At 36.9% G+C, this 11747-nt stretch overlaps 1 protein-coding gene and 1 pseudogene across 1 annotated transcript in view; one reads left to right on the top strand and one right to left on the bottom strand.

Moving 5' to 3' along the window:
• Positions 1-11747, top strand: part of ARHGEF9 (Cdc42 guanine nucleotide exchange factor (GEF) 9) — a 693374-nt gene that overhangs the window by 131077 nt on the left and 550550 nt on the right. The gene's annotated exons all lie outside the window — the stretch shown is intronic.
• LOC102859279 lies at positions 1561-2168 on the bottom strand (annotated as a pseudogene).

Raw genomic sequence — 11747 nt, 5'->3', positions numbered from 1 at the left:
GCAATAATGAATGAATGGAATTCCAAAATCTCTGTAGATGTTCATTGAAATGAAAAATTAAAAAAAAAAGAAAAGGCTCCCATAATGTCAAGAAAGCAGCAGTCCACATCAGCCATCATGACAAAACAAAATAACCCATCTCCTAAAAAAGCAGAACCAATGAATATCCTAGCTAGAGAGAACCAGAAAAATATATTGATGTAGAGTTCTTTGATCAGCTACAGAAAAAGATGCAAATGTGGGGGGGAATGGAAATGAATAAGAGAACAAATACTTCAGTGATAATAGTCTAAAAGAAATATATAGATGAAGAGAAACTTGAACATATATGGAAGAAAATGTTAAAAAAAAGAAGAAGAAAAAGAAATTGATAGACTAGACAAAGAGGTACAAGAAATTAAAAAAATATCACAAGACAGAGAGGGCACAGCCAACAACAGAAGAGCAAGAAAATACACTCCACGATATTAAGACCAAAATGTCAGAAATGTCCAATAGGCTAGTAGGACAAAAAAGTAGAATTGAAGAGATGGAACAGAGAGTCAGTGAGCTGGAAGACAAGAGCCTCACTGGAAACATACTTGAAGAAAAACCAGAGATGAGACATAAAGAAAATGGAGGAAAGATTAAAATTATGCGGGGTGACATCAAATGGAAAAACATACATATAGTTGGAACTCCAGAACACGGGAGTGGCAGAAAAATCACTGAGAAGATTGTGGAAGAAGTATTAGAAAAAAATTTCCCAGGTATTTTGACTAATGGGAAAATGCACATTCAAGAAGGACAGAGAACACCAAATAAACTAGACCCCAAAAGAAAAACATCAAGACATATCATAGTTAAATTCTCCAAATTAAAAGATAAGGATAGAATTCTAAAAGCGGCACAAGAAAAAGAAAGTGTTCACCTACAAAGTAGAAACAGTTAGATAAAGTTCTGATTTCTCAGCAGAAACCATGTAAGCTAGAATGCAATGAGATGCCATATTACAGAAAGTTTAAAGATAACAATTGCCAGCCAAGGATACTATATCCAGGAAAGCTCTCTATTAAATAGGAAAGAGAAATTAGAGTCTTTACCAAAAAGAAAGACTTTAAGGAATTTGTGAAAACAAGACCAAAACTACAAGAAATTTAAAGTGAAGTCCTACATACAGAGATGGCAAAGGAAAGAGAATGGACCATAGAAACAACAGAAAAAGAAACACGACAAAATGGCAAAACTAAAATTTGGCCTGAAAATAATCACACTTAATGTGAAGGGACTAAATTCACCTATTAGGAGAAAAAAAATAGCAAAATGGATAAAAAAACAAAGCCCATCAATATGTTGCCTAGAAGAGACACATCTAAAAAAGGAAGAGAAAGACAGACTCAAAATCAAAGGCTGGGGGGAAAAATATACCAAGCACATAGCAATCTCTAAAAAGCAGGAGTGGCAATACTATTTTTTTTTTATGTTTCATGCTTTATTCTGTATATAACAGACTTGAACCCCTGGTCACTGTGGTTGTCAAGGGCAGTGCTTTCCGAGGACAGAGGACAGCTGCCTGCACCATTATCTCTTGGACTCCACCTGTGTGTATACTTTGGTGATGTCTTTGAATTTGGCTGGTAGTTAGGGATGGGTAGGGTATAATGAGGCCCTTCTCTCGTCAAGGGGAGCAGGCTGGGGTCCCGCTTGAAGGCCTCCTCGTGGAGCTCCAGGGATATGAGGCGCAGCTCCTGCAGAGCTTCCTGCTGGGCCTTGAGCAGGGACTTGATGGCCTCCCTCTCCATCTTGTGCTCCTGCTGCTTGTACAGAGACCACTTCTTCAGAGGCAAAGCTCTCCTCTCTGTCTCCTCAAAGGAGAGCTCCACCTGAGGCCACTGCCTTGCTTTATCTAAAAACTTCAAGGGTGTAATAAAATCTTCAATGGGAATGTGTTCTTGGCTAGCTTTCTCGAGTCGTTGGATCTTCTTCTTCAAACGAACTTTTGCCGCTTGGTCTCTCCTAGGATCGACCTTCTTCTTTTGAAGAGGTTCTGCTCTCATTGGAACGAGTTCCCAGAAGGACAGTAGAGAAGCTCGCTGGTGAGTGCTTCTACTCTGAGTTTGCCAGATCCCAGGAAGCCAGCTCCACAGGCGCAGACCACGAGTCACGATGCCAAGCGCCCCTGTGGCCATCGCCCCTCCTCGCTGCCCACAATACTAATCTTTAATAAAATAAATTTCAGAGTGGAAACCACCATCAAAGATAAGAAAGGACATTACATACTGATTAAAGGCACAATAGATCAAGAAGACATAAACTTTGTCAATATCTATGCACCAAATCATAAACCTGTAATATACATAAGACAATGGTTAACCGAATTGAAGAGAGAGATAGCACCACAATCATGGTAGGAGATTTCGACACACGACTATCACCAAAGGAGACGTCAACTCAAAAGAAATTCAACAAAGATGCAGAAGATCTAAACTATACAATCAGCCAACTTGAACTTGTGGATGTATACAGAGTACTGCACCCGACTAAAACTCAGTTCACTTTCTTTTCAAGTGCACATGGTACGTTCTCCAGAATTGATCATATATTAGGACACAAATCAAGCCTCAACAAATTTAAACAAAAACAAAAACAAAACAAAACAACAACATTGAAATAATACAAAGTATTTTCTCAGACCACAATGCCATAAAACTAGAAATTAATCACAGAAGACTAAAGCTGATAAAATCACCTATGTGGAAACTAATTAACTCTCTGCTAGAACACGATTGGGTTATAAAAGAAATAAAGAATGAAATTAAAAAGTTCCTTGAAACAAATGACAAGGAAAATACAACTTACCAAAATCTCTGGGACATAGCTAAGGCAGTCCTTAGGGTGCAGTTCATAGCAATATGCACACACGCACACACACACACACACACACAAGGAAGGAAGAAGAAGAATCAATTATCTAACTCAACACCTTCAACAAATAGAAAAAGATCAATAATCATCCTACAACCTCTAGAAGAAAAGAAATTATAAGGACAAGAGCCGAAATCAATGAGATAGAAAACAGGAAAAAAAAACCCAGTTGAAACCATCAATTAGACAAGGAGATGGTTTTTCAAAAGGCTCAGTACAATTGACAAACCACTGGCAAATATAACAAAAGCAAAAAAAAGATAAGACATAGATAACTTAATGAAGAAATGACAGAGGTGATATCATATCAGAACCAGAGGAAATGAAATCAATATCAGAATACTATGAAAAACTATACTCTGATTAATTTGAAAACCTAGAGAAAATAGACAAATTCCTTGAAGTGCATTCCCTGCCCTGATTGACAAGGACAGACATAGAACACTGGAACAGACCCATCACAAGAGAAGAATTTGAAAAGGTCATAAAAAGACTTCTCCATAATGGCTTCAAAGCTCAATTCTACCAAACATTGAGAGAGGATTTAGCACCCATTCTACTAAATTATTTCAAAAAAATTGAAAAAGAAGGAACCCTTCCTGAGTCATTCTATGAAGCAAGCATAACCCTAATACCAAAACCAGGCAAAAATATTACCAAGAAAGAAACCTACACACCAACATCTCTCATGAATATAGGTGGAAAAATCCTGAACAAAATCCTAGCAATAGAATTCAAGTGCACATATAAAAATAATTCACCAAAAGTGCAATTCATAGCAGGTATGCAAGGATGGTTCAACATAAGAAAAACAACCAATGCAATTCACTATATTAACGAAGTAAATAACAAGCACCATATAATCTTAGCAATTGATGCAGAAAAGAAATTTACCAAAATCCAACACCCCTTCCTGATAAAGACACTCAGCAAAATTGGGATCGAAGGGAATTTCCTCAAAATAGTGAAAAGTATGTATTAAAAACCAAGAGCCAACATAATTTTCCAATGGAGAAAGACTAAAAACATTTTCCTTGTGAACAGGAACCAGAAAAGGATGTCCAGTGTCAGCACTTTTCGATATTGTATTAGAAGTGTTTGCTAGGGCAATACGACAAGAGAAGGAAATAAAAGGCCACAAGATAGGCAAAGTGATGGTTAATTTGTTGTTCTATGCATATGACATGATAGTGTACATAGAAAACCTCAAAGACTCAACAACAACAACAAAACCTGTTAGAATTATTAGGCCAATTTAGTAGAATGGCAGGATATAAGATCAATATAAAAAAAAAATCAATGGGATTCCTCTACAGTAACAAAGAGAACTCAGAGAAAGAAATCAAGAAAACAATACCATTTACAATAGCCAGCTACAAATTTAGGTACTGAGGAGTGAACCTATCTAGAGATACAAAAGACCTATACAAAGAAAACTACAGAATATTTCTTCAAGACACAATAAAAAACCCTAAAGAAATGGAAAAATGTGCCCTGTTCATGGATAGAAAGACTCAGTATTGTGAAAATTACAAACCTACCAAAAGCAATCTACATGTTCAATGTAATCCCAATCCAGATACCAAATTCCTTTTTCAAGGACATTGAAAGGGAAATTATCAAATTTGTTTGGAGAAGCAAGAGACCCCAAATAAGCAAAACACTTCTGAGAAACAAAAATGAGGTTGGAGACATACCACTCCCTGATCTCAAAACACAGCAGGAGTAACAAAAACCCAGCATGGTACTGGTACAATGACAGACACATAGACAGAAGGAACAGAATTGAGAACCCAGAAATAGACCCAGCTATCTATGCTCAACTGATATTCGACAAGGAAATCAAAGCTACCATAACCTCTGCAACAAATTGTGCTGGCAAAACTGGACTTCCACCTTCAGAAAGCTGAAACAGGATCCACATCTCACACTGTATGCAAAAATCAACTCCAGGTGGATCAGAGACCTGGGAGTAAAGCCCCAAACCATAACATTCATAAGAGACAAACTGGGATCAAGCTTAGAAGCACTAGTCCAAGGTATAAAGAGACTGCCAAATACAACCAGAAATGCACAATTTGAAGAGGATAAGATTGATGCATGGGGACTTCTAAAAATTAAATCCACGTGTGCATCAAAACCTTTTTCCAACAGGGTGAAAAGAAAACCTACAGACTGGGAACAAACATTTGGTAATACCATCCCAGACAAGAGTCTTATAACAAAAGTTTACAGAATACTCCTGGGCCTCAACAAGAAAAAGACTGATAACCCTATTGCAAAATGGGCAAAAGGCATGGAAAGACTTTTCAGAGAAGGATATATTTGAATGGCAAACAGACACATGAAGAAATGTTCCAAATCATTGGCAATAGGAGAAACACACAGTGAGGTACCATCTCAATCGAGTAACAGGGACAAAGTTTAACAGGGCAGCAAGTAATAAATGTTGAGTAGGATATGGTGAGAAAGAAACATATATTGTTGGTTAGGAATGTAAAATGGTACAACCATTCTGGAAGGCAGTTTGGCTTCCTCAAAAAGCTGAACATAGAAATTCAATATGACCCAGCTATTCCAATTCTTGGAATATACCCTGAGAAAATGAGAACTGAGGCACAAATGGATATTTGTAAGCCAATGTTCATAGCATTATTCACCATCGCAAGAACATGGAAACAGCCCAAATGTCCAGCCACAAATGAATGAATTGAAAGATTATGGTACAGTTTCACAATGGAATACTATGTTTTCTTTTGTGATGCTGTCTATGACTTTTTTCAGTTCTGTTAACAACTATTTTATGTATTTAGCAGGACAAAAATTTGGTGCATAGATGTTGACCAATGTTATGTCTTCTTGATCTACTGTAGCTTTAGTCATTATTTTAGTGTCCTTTTCTACTTTTATTTGGTTTCTTTCTGAAGTCTGTTTTATCGTTGTATTGCAACTCTTGCTTTTTTGTGGGTGCTATTTGCTTGGTATATTTTTTTTTGTAGCCTTTGATTTTAGGTCCAATTTTCTCTCCACTTCTTAGATGCATCTCTTCTAGGCAATATATTGATGGTCTTTGTCTTTTTATCTTTTCTGTTACTCTTTTTCTCTAGATTGGTGCATTTATTCCATTCACATTAAGTGTGATTATTGACAGGCAGGATTTTATTGTTGCTATTTTGTTTTGTTTGGTTTTTTTAATTTTTTTGTTACTCTTGTCATCCATTTTTGTTTGGTTTCTCTGTATAAAGGACTTCACTTAAAATTTCTTGTAGATTTAGTTTTGTTTTCACAAATTCCTTAAGTTCCTTCTTTTCTGTAAAGGATATAATTTCTCCTTCATTTCATTTGCACCTTCTTCCATAGCTGTTCAAGTATATTTCTTCTAGTTCTCTACCTCTAGGTTATTCCCTTTATTTGTGGTTTCCATTCTTTCTTCCATCATTTTTACTTTCATTCATAGCTGTTTGAATGTCTCCATATCAACGTATATCATCTTCTTTCTTAACTCTGGGATATTCATGAGATCTACAATATTCTCTGCTTTTTTTTTTGAAGGCTTATTTTGTTTCTTTACAGTGTTTGAAGCTTCCTGCTGCTTTCTCAACATTATGTGAAGTTTTTCCTGATAAGTATTAGGCCATTTCTAAGGTGTCTGTATAAGTTTTCTGTAGTTCTTATCTTTATGATGTTTTTGATTAGTTACCAGCTTAAAATGTTCAATCTATGGGGTGAATACTCACTGTCAGTTTTTTTTTTCCAGGAAAATTTGCCTTTCCTAAATTCCTTCATGTTTTCTCCGCTCTGCACTCCAGCACCGCAGGAATCGTGTCTTGATGTTGTTCCCTGTCACCAACTATTGTCCTCCTTTGTTTATGAAGTGGCTGAGTGATGTGAAACCAGGTGCTTTACTGAAGTAGTTTCTCATGAACCATTTCTCCTGAAGCTTAATGTCTTTCTTTCTATCTGGAGTGGCACAAGATCAGAGAGCAGGGACGCCTGCTCAAGTAACTTGTATACAACAGGATCTCAAGTCAGCTCTCCCTCTTGCAGACAGCTAAGAGGAATCTTTCCTCCGCTTGTAACTCTGTGTCCTAAAGTCTTGTCCTGTTTGGCCCTTGCAATGGTCCCTCAGCCTCAGAAGCAAGGATCCCCAAGTGAAGGGACCTATATCTCCAGGGAAGCCTCAGTCCCTTTTCTTCACAAGCAATGGGGAATTTTTGTTCTGGGCCTCATTATAGGCTCTTGATCATTTGTTGTTTCATGGAATTCTTCTGCATTAACCAACTCTTTTTGGTATAGTGACTCTGTGTACTCTTTTCATCTTCATTTGATGCTTCCTGGGTCATTCAACACTCTTCCCACAGCATCCTTAAGTATTGCAGCTAACGGTTTGAATTAGTTCTTCAATTCCTTCAGCTTAAGAAATGATGAACAAGATTGGGTCTTTTGATTTTCCAACTTCAGATGTTTGCACATTTCATTATAATACTTTTCATGTCCTTAGCATCTTGCTTTCTTTCCTTTTCTTTGGCTTCTTGGCACTCCAGTGCAATATTCAGAGTCTCTTCTGAAAATTATTTTGGTATTTGCTTCTTCCTCCATCTTTGTAATGACCTTTTGCATTCTTCATGGATGATATTCTTGTTATCCTCCCACAGCTCATCTAGTCTTCATTCATTAATATCCAAGCTCTCAAACCTGTTCCTGAGATCGTCTTTAAATTCAGGAGGTATAGACTCAAGGTCAAACTTTGATTCTTGTGAATTTTATTTTATTTTCTTTAGCTTCAATTTGAACTTGTATATGAGTAGTTGATGATCTGATCAACAAGGAGCACTTTGCCTAGTTTTCACAGCTGATATTGAGCTTTTCCAGTGAGATCACCAACAGATGTAATAAATCTGTTTCTCGTGTACATTCACTATTTGTGTTTCTTACAAAAAGTATTTACATGAGTAAATCATTGTGCCAACACATAATTCACAGTTGGCACATTTCCAGAGCATCATTACATATGTTACTTTATGTGGCTAACTGTTACAGAATTAAACAGTATTAATTCTATACTGAGAATTTTGGTCACAGACCTGAATCATTCATGACAAAGACATTATCATCATAACTCAGGTCTTCAATATTCTTTCAATTATATTAGTGTTTAGTCCTTGTGAAACTAAGACAGTATTCCATATTGCATCATGTTTTATTCAGAATAAACATTTATTTAATAATTGAGAGCCCTTTTATGGAATAGTCTGCATATTCTTCAGATTTCTAAAGGAGAAATAACATGGAAATTTAGGGACCAGTCATTATAGTACTATCATGAAGGGAAAAGGAAAGAAGCTGTTGCATGAATGATGTGAATGTTAGTCTCCAGGGTAGAATTTTCAATTATTATTAATAGATTTTATGCATTTACATTACTGGGAAGATTACATGATATTCAAAAGATTATATTATAGAACTTAGAGATGCTCTTTCCTAGTAGATTTTTAAAAGTAGAATTATTATTGCCATTCTTCCGAATTTATTTTGATTGAAGATTGAATTGATATTGTGAGAACAGTGCTAACTAAATGAGGAAGTGATAAATCTGAGTTCATCACTCTCTACCACTTATTTAGTGATATGTGATCATGAATCTTTGTTTCTCCTCCATCTTGGAAGTACTCTAGAATCTATTAAAGCTCTAACATGTCTAGATAGTGCATAAACACAGGTCATGCTCAACATTATCTATGCTAATGAAGTTAGTAAGTGGGTGAGTAATTTCACGCAATGTTATGCTTCCAAGTGCCAAGATGCTTTTGTTAGGTGTTATCCAGTCGAGTACAACTCACAGCGATCCTACAAACTACCAATCTGAGCATTATCACATGCCATCCTCACAATTTTTAACACACTCAAGCTCATCATCACAGTCACCATGTCAATCCACCCAGTTGAGGATCTCTTTCACTGCTCCTCCACCTATGCAAGCATGATGTCCCTTTCCAAGGAATAACTTCTCCTAGCAACATGCCCAATGTATGTAAGATGAAATTTTGTCATCTTTGCCTCCAGGGAGCTTTCGGGCTGCACATTCTCCAAGACATATCTGTTTGTTCTTGTCACAGTCCATGACATATTCAGCACTCTTCCCCAACACCACAGTTCAAAGACATCAATTCTTTTTCTGTCATCCTTCATCATTGTCCAGCTCTTAGGTGCAAAGCAAGTGACTGAAAAGAAAATGGCCTGAATCAGGTGCATTTTTGTCCTCAAACTGGCATCATCACTCCTCAATAATTTGGAGATGTCCCTAATTGCAGACTTTCCCAGTGCAATTTGTCTCCTGATCTCCTGACAGCTAATACCAAGTGTATTGATTGTGGAACCAAGTAAGATGTGGTTGTTGACAGTCTCAATCCTTTCTCTGTCATCATGTTGTCTGTAGGTTTAGTGGCAAGGATTTTTGTTTTCTTGAGGTTGAGATGCAATCCATATTGTAGGCAATACTGTTTAACTTTCTGCAGCAGTGCTTCAAGTCCTCCTCACTTTCAGCAAGCAAGGTTGTGTCATTTACATGACGAAGGTTATTGATGAGTCTTCCTCCGATCCTGACGCCACATTCTTCATGAAGTCCAGCTTTTGGAATGATTTGTTCAGTATATAGATTAACTAGGCATGAAAAAAAGAGTATAAACCTGATGCACATCCTTCTTAATTTTAAACAATGAAATATTCCCTTGGTCTGCTTGCACAATATCCTCTTGTTCTAGGTATAGATTTCACACAGGTACAATCAAGTATTCTTGAATTCCCATTCTTCTCAATGTTAAACATAATTTGTTATGATCCATGTAGTCAAACGCCTTTGCATTGTCAATAAAACAGAAATCGAAATTTTTCTGGTATTCTTTGCTTTCAGCTAGGATCCATCTGACATCTACAATAATATCTCTGGTGCCACGACCTCTTCTAAATCCAGCTTGAGTATCTGGCAGATCTCTGTCCATGTACTTTTCTAGCCAGTTTTAAATGATCCTCAGCAGAATTTTGCTTGTATGTGATATTGATGATATTGTTTGATAATTTCCACATTCTGCTGGTTCACCAACAGAAATGTTATTTTTTGTGATAACTACCTGATTTACCTAAACTCAGTGGAAGCTAAATAACTCCTTGAGAATGCCCTCCCCAGTTTTTTATATAACAGGAAAGCAGGTTTGGAACTTATCTACTAAACGCATACCATCTGGCCACTTTTGAAGATCATTGAGTCAGAAGGGTTACCAATTTAATGGGAATCTCCACTCCTTACCCAAAGTTCTGCTCACATACTAATATCACAGTGCTAAAGTAGAGAATCAAAGGTGCTTAGTGTGGTTCTGTTCAAGTTAACCCTACCAGTTATTAATCAGAAACCCATATCCTTGCCTCAATTCTGCTGTAACTACACGGCTTGAGTAATATCCTATGTGTCTTTGAAGTTCAGTTTTCCTCCTTGTGAAACAGGGATAATTGAGTCTTGTGAAAAGGCCTTGTAACCTGTGGTATGCTGGATACCTTTAAATAGGGATTATAATACTATTTTGGCTACTCTATAAGAAATTCTTGGGTATTCGAAACAAGAAATTCTATACAATAAAAAATTGCCTCCTCTGTTATTCAGAATTTAATTCTTTGTTTTCACATGTATTTTCCTCACACTCTCTCCCTTTTGAACAGTGGATATTAACTCATGAGATCAATGTAGAGGTTAAAGTAACTTCTCAATACTTGGTCTTGAGGCTTTCTAGGTGACAATTACAATATTGAGCTATTAGAACCTTTAGATGTCTTTATAGCTTTATCTTTGGTTTATGAGAACAGACTGTTAGGATGTGATTGTATCTCTGTGTAACAAAATCTGTACCTATGGCTGGCCTTCTTTCACCTGCCAGGCTTTAAGTCCAAGTTATTAAAACTCTTTCCCTTTGTCACTATGTACAAAATGGCCGTTTGTTCAGATTTTATATCATGGAATTGAATAAAGAGAGCTTACTACCCACTTGAGGGCAGGTTGTATATGGAACACATGACAACCTGTTATTGGTAGTAATTGTGTGACAAGGTGTGAGTTTGGTTAGAAAGTGGAGAGCATGCCCAGATGCCAACAAGAGCTGGAAATACAGATATTTTTTGTTTGTTCTTTCAAATTAAAAACTAGATATTTCTGGGAATTTTTACCTACCTAGAGGTTTGGGGGCCAGATGTTACCAAAATCACCTCTATTATGTATTGCAAAAGAACTGTTTTGAAGTGTTATTCACCCTTTAACTTGCAACGTCGGGAAGCTTTCGCCATGTATGAAAACCTAGTAGAATTAGAGTTAAAAGGATCCATTTATTATTTTTTTTAATTATGCTGAGTGAACTCAGTCCCATAAGGACAAATACTGTATAAAACCATTATTGTAAAATGAGTATGAGGATCCAAGAGGGAGAAGGAGAAAAGCAGAGGGGTGAGGATGGACAGAGGGTGGAGGGTGGTCAGTCATAGGCTTGCATAATTTGATGGGTCGGGGGTGAAGAAAACAGGAAAGATCAGGTGTGAAACACTATGGGTAAGAACTTTTTAAATAAACCAGTATTACAAGAAAGAAGCGGGGATGAAATACCAATTGAGAAAAAAAAACTTTGACTTTTTGAGGTAAGGAAGATGGCGGAGGTGGAGAGCACAGTGTGAAGAGCCAGAGGGATAGCAGCCTGCGTAGAGAGGATACCAGAGAGTACTTTACGCTCCACAGAGACTGACCATCACAGCGTGACGTGAACAGTAGGATTTTGAATCAGAACTTTTGCTAATACATTATTTTAGAA

This window comes from Elephantulus edwardii, unplaced genomic scaffold (genome assembly GCF_000299155.1).
Source record: "Elephantulus edwardii isolate Elephantulus edwardi_28Jun2011 unplaced genomic scaffold, EleEdw1.0 scaffold00349, whole genome shotgun sequence".
Taxonomy (NCBI): domain Eukaryota; kingdom Metazoa; phylum Chordata; class Mammalia; order Macroscelidea; family Macroscelididae; genus Elephantulus; species Elephantulus edwardii.
Note: the sequence above shows the minus strand (reverse complement) of the source record. Positions and strands in the feature narration are given on the sequence as shown.